This window comes from Populus euphratica, unplaced genomic scaffold, assembly GCF_000495115.2.
Source record: "Populus euphratica unplaced genomic scaffold, PopEup_1.0 scaffold44.1, whole genome shotgun sequence".
Taxonomy (NCBI): Eukaryota; Viridiplantae; Streptophyta; class Magnoliopsida; order Malpighiales; family Salicaceae; genus Populus; species Populus euphratica.
In genome coordinates this window covers 1,676,937-1,682,346 of record NW_011499865.1, presented here as the reverse complement: position 1 = coordinate 1,682,346, position 5,410 = coordinate 1,676,937, and positions in this window count along the sequence as shown.

Sequence of the window (5,410 nt, the reverse complement as noted above, 5' to 3'; positions counted from 1 at the left end):
AAGTCATCAATCAATCCTTTTATTTATGTGATAGGCCTCAATTTAAAATGAACATTTACCTTAAATTAAAGGTATCTTATATTATTAGATATCTTATTATAAAACATGCTTTAGTTAAGGAGTTATTGATACTTCAAGTGCAAAATGATGATATAAAACCATGATAAAAATGCACTTTTAAGTACTAATTACTTGGGTGCTCATGGGGCATCGTACCTTGGCGAGGTTCGAACACTTAGGACCTGTTTGGAATTGTAGTTGCGGTTCAAAGTGTTTTTTATTTGGAAATGCATCAAAATTATTTTTTTTATTTTTAAAAAATTATTTTTGAGATCAGCACATTAAAACGATCTGAAATTATAAGAAAAAAATAATTTTTAAATTTAAAAAAAAAAATGTGAGTTAGACCGCATTTCCAAATGGTCTTTTAAGCTCGAAGGTGTTGCTAAAGCCTACAAAGACACTTGGTATGCACTCAAAAACTGGGCTAAAGTGCTACATCAAACCCTATGGGTGTTGGTATGTGCCTCATCTTGTAACCATTATTTGGATACAAAGTATGTTTTCAACTTCTCTTTAAGGTTTGGTTATCATTAAAACATATTTGAGCATAAGCGAAGCCTTTTACAAGACTAGGAAGGGTTGTAGCCCAGGTTAAAAAAATTTGATAAGCCACTTTTTCTTTTAATTTTCACATAGCAAACATATGTTTCACTTTCCCTATATTTACACAGCAAACCTAGCGTCCCCTTTTTCCTTGTAACAGCATCCATTAGCTGCACACTTTACTTTCCCTGGCAACATTAATTAATTAGCAACCCATCTTCCCTTGCAATACTAATTAATTACTTATATTTTATAGCAAATCTATCTAAATATAAATAATTAATTAGTTCACATGTATTCCAAATAAATTAGGGTTTTAGTTATTTTTCTTCTCAATATACAATTTTAGCTTGGATTTTGAAGAAGAATCTATACAGAGAGCTGTAAAAGTGTAAAATCATCAGGTAAGAATTTACAAGCCCTGAATTTTTATTTTGAATTTAATGTTTCACATTCATTACGGTAGATTGTTAGTGGAGTAAACAGTAGACTATACCCTAAAAATTGATGCATACTAACATACTAGTAGTGTAGTACTTATAATTTAATGGTTATTTCAAAGTTAAGTTCTCCAAATCTCCTAGTAGTTTGCATCACTAGTTTATCCTTATATATTCTACATTTAATGTTATATTATGGCATTAGTATCTTTTCATCTTGCACCTGACTTCCCTAATCCATTTTGTTTGAATAGGTTAAAAATTATAATGGAAAATCAAGGAAACAAGAAAGGAAAAACTATGTTTTCATTCTTTAAACCAAATGAACAAACATCAACTAATAAAAGATATTCTTCTTCCAATATTGATGTCTCAAATCATAGTGAACAACCCTCTTTCAAATCTCAAAGAGTTGAAATTGATGTTAATACTCTTAAACAAAATTCTGGGTTACAAATTCTAGTGTGGAAACATCCTATTAATCAAAAAGATGAAATTAAAAGAACTTATATCAAAATGAATCCATATTAACCTAAGTTAGCAGAGCATCCAAAGACTGAATTAAGGAGACAATATCGTCGATTTCAATACACTTGGTTTAATCAATTTTTTTGGCTAAAGTACTATTTATCAAAGGATGCAGTATTTTGTTTTCCATACTTTATCTTTGAAAACAAAGTGCCTTGTCATCTCATATTCACCACTAAAGGTTTTAGAAGTTGGAAGAGGGTCAATAATGGGGTTAGATGTGCATTTTTTATGCATGTGAGAAGTCACACTTCACCACATAATAATATGGTGAAATCTGCTGAAGATTTAATGAAAGCAAGTAGACATATTAATAAAGTGTTGAATGCACAAACTGTTGAAGAAGTTCAGAAAAATCAGTTGAAACCTGTGACAATAATTGAAAGTGTTCGATGGCTTAGGTTACAAACATGTGCATTTAAAGGTCATGATGAATCTTCAGCTTCTAATAATCGAGGTAATTTTTTAGAGATGATAAGACTTATGGGGAGATTGAATGTTGACATTGATGACGTTATCTTAGAAAAAGCTCTAAAAAATACGAAGTATACCTCGCCGACTATTCAAAAAGAGATTTTACATATTCTCACAAATAAAATAAGGAAAAAGATTTGTAAAGAAGTTAGAGATGCAAAGTTTTGTATTTTGGTTGACGAAGCCAAGGATGCATCAAATGAAGAACAAATGGCTATTGTTTTGAGATTTATTGACATTCAGGGTTTTGTACAAGAGCGTTTTTTTAGTATTGTGCATGTTTCAAATACTACTTCTTCAACACTTAAAAAAGAAGTTTGTGATGTGTTCACTCGATATAACTTTCATATTTTCAATATGCAAGGTCAATGGTATGATGGTGTTAGCAATATGTGTGGCACATGGAATGGACTACAAGCTCTATTTCTTAGAGATTGTCCTTATACATATTATGTACATTGATTTGCTCACCGAATACAATTGGCATTAGTTGCAACAGCTGGAAATGAGATTTCTATCTGGTTATTTTTCTCAAAATTAACAACCATTATCAACCTTATTTGTACTTCTCCCAAATATCATATCGAGTTACATTATACTCAGGCTATAGAAATTGCACATATGGTAGCTATTGAAGAACGTGAGATTGATAGAGAGGCTAATCAAATTGGTAATTTACATTAAAGTGGAACTAATAGTTGGAGCTCTCATTTTGATTCTATTTGCAGCTTAATAAATATGTATGGTGCAACTATTATTGTGCTTGAAAGAATGGTTCATGAAGGATCTTCTAATTCTATACATGGAGAAGCTAGTGGTTGTTTGATTATGATGAAATCTTTTAAATTTATATTCATCTTATATTTGATGCATAAAATAATAGGGATTATTGATTTACTTGGTTATTGATTTATATTCATCTTATATTTGATGCATAAAATAATAGGGATTATTGATTTACCTTGTTAAGCTTTGGAGCAAAAATCTCTTGACATCTTAAATGCAATGAATCTTGTATCAACTATTAAAGCATTGCCTCAAAATTTGAGAGATTCTGGATTTGATCTTTTCCTTGTAAATGTGCAATTTGTTTGCACAAAATATAAGATTGGCATACCACATATGAATGATTTGTATAAAAAGACTACAGGTCATTCATGTCAATAACAAGGTTCAATGACAGTTTACCAGCATTATCATTATGATATATTAAACTCAATAATAGATTTTCAGTTGGAAGAATTAAATTCTAGATTCAGTAATGGGACAATGAAACTCCTTGTACCTAGCTCTACTTTAGAACTTAAAGACAACTTTAAATCATTTAAAGTTGATGCTATTTACAAGCTTTCTGAGAAATTTTATCTTGAAGATTTCAATGAACAAGAGATGTATTATTTGAGATCTTAGCTGAAGCATTATCAAATTGATGTAATTCATCATGAGAGCTTTCAGAATATGTCTATCATTTTTGAATTATGTCAAGGATTAGCTGAAACAAATAAGTTATAGCACTATCATTTGATTGATAAGTTGATTTATCTTGTTTTAACTTTGCCTGTTTTCATTACCACTATAGAGCGAACATTTTCAGCTATGAAACATGTTAAAACTATGCTTCGCAATAAAATGAAAGAGGAGTTCTTAGCAGATTCTATGATGATTCACATTGAACGAGAGTTTGTTGAAGATATTAATTCGGATTTGATTATAGATGAACTCTATTCTACAAAATATTGAAGGGTGCAGCTTTGATAGTATAATTTATTTTTATTTTTATTTTTATTTTGAATTTTATATACTTTAAATTCTATTTTTTATATATTTTATGTTATGTATTTAAATTAAAACTTTATTGTTAACTTGATAAATTTATATATCAGAGTGAATAATTAATTTTAAAAAATAATTTATATATATTTATATCATAGCTCAAGATCAAAAAAATTCCTGACTCCATCTCTGTGTTTGAGCTAATTAAAAAATAATTTTATAAATCCTCATTATAAACAAAACAATAATCTATAACATAAAGTTTACATTTTGGTATAACTCTTGAACAAACCATAGAAATGATACTTGCCGAGATGTCCTAGAAGGATGGCATTTATTATATGATAAATCATGGTCCAATTTTTAAAATTCCAAAGTGCTTTTGCTTTCTTTATTGACATTACCACAATCACATGATATAATATAGTGGAATAAGAGACAAATGGTGGCTTCTTATATTTGGTTTCCAGTCACTTGGATCAGCAAAGTAACACTGTCTCCACTGTACGCACAAATGGCAGAGCATTCGTAACAAAATCAAGAAAAAAGATAGCCACGTGCTTAGATCTGGAAACATAGCATGCGAAGTGATGGGCAGTGAGTCATGGCATGTGAACGAGACCTGTGAGATGCCTTTCTTATGACAGAAAAAGAAGGGGATCCACTTAACCTTCTGATGAAAAAAATCAGACCATGGCTCCTCCTATGCTCTCCGTCAGGTGCTGTCCACAGGCAGGAAAAAAGGGACGGCATGATAGCTCTAATGTCTGCTGCAGATGGTAAACTGCAATATGCCCTCTTGCTTTTTTATTTAGATGCGTTGATTAATTTGTTCCTTGCAAGATCGGAAGAAACGGGAAAAGAAGAAAAGAAAATGTTCAGGACAGCAAGACCTGGCAATGAATCTTGCGAGACAGATAAACTCCATGTGAAACAACGTGCTTCCTGCTGAATTGTCAGCAATTTATGTAGCTATGGACATTATCACTTGGATGAAGAAGGAACAAGGATTATACCCATACAGCTTGCTTTGAAAAGCTTAAGCTCCACCTGATTTTAATCCTCGTGCTTCGGATGTACAAAAAATGGTAGTGCATTCCAAAAGCCAAACGTGCTTCGGTCAAATGACACGCCAGGCTCCATTTGCTTTTTGGCTGCTTTCTTAATTATCGTATCTGCTATTTTCAAACCAGAACATGACAGTGATAACGCTCTCCGAATTTCAGTTCTTGGGCTGATTTCTTGTATTTAATCAATCTCTTTTTATACTATTGTTCTTGACAACCTAGAATACAAAAGATGTTGTCATGCTGGAATGTGACAATGGACTTTGGTTTTGTGGCCCAATCTAAAGAACGAACAACGTATTAAAACGGCCATGAGCATGTCTGGCGGGCTTAAAAGACATCATGGACTGAGTGGTCGTATACAAACACACTGAGAGCTTTTTCTATTTAGAGGATGTTTGTGTACTTCTTCTTTCTGCTTTTTTAAGCAAATCACATAAAACAATTATTTAATAAAGTATAATATGCAGTTTTTCAAAGCAGCCCCGAACTAATTTTTTTTCTTCTATAAAGATTGAATTA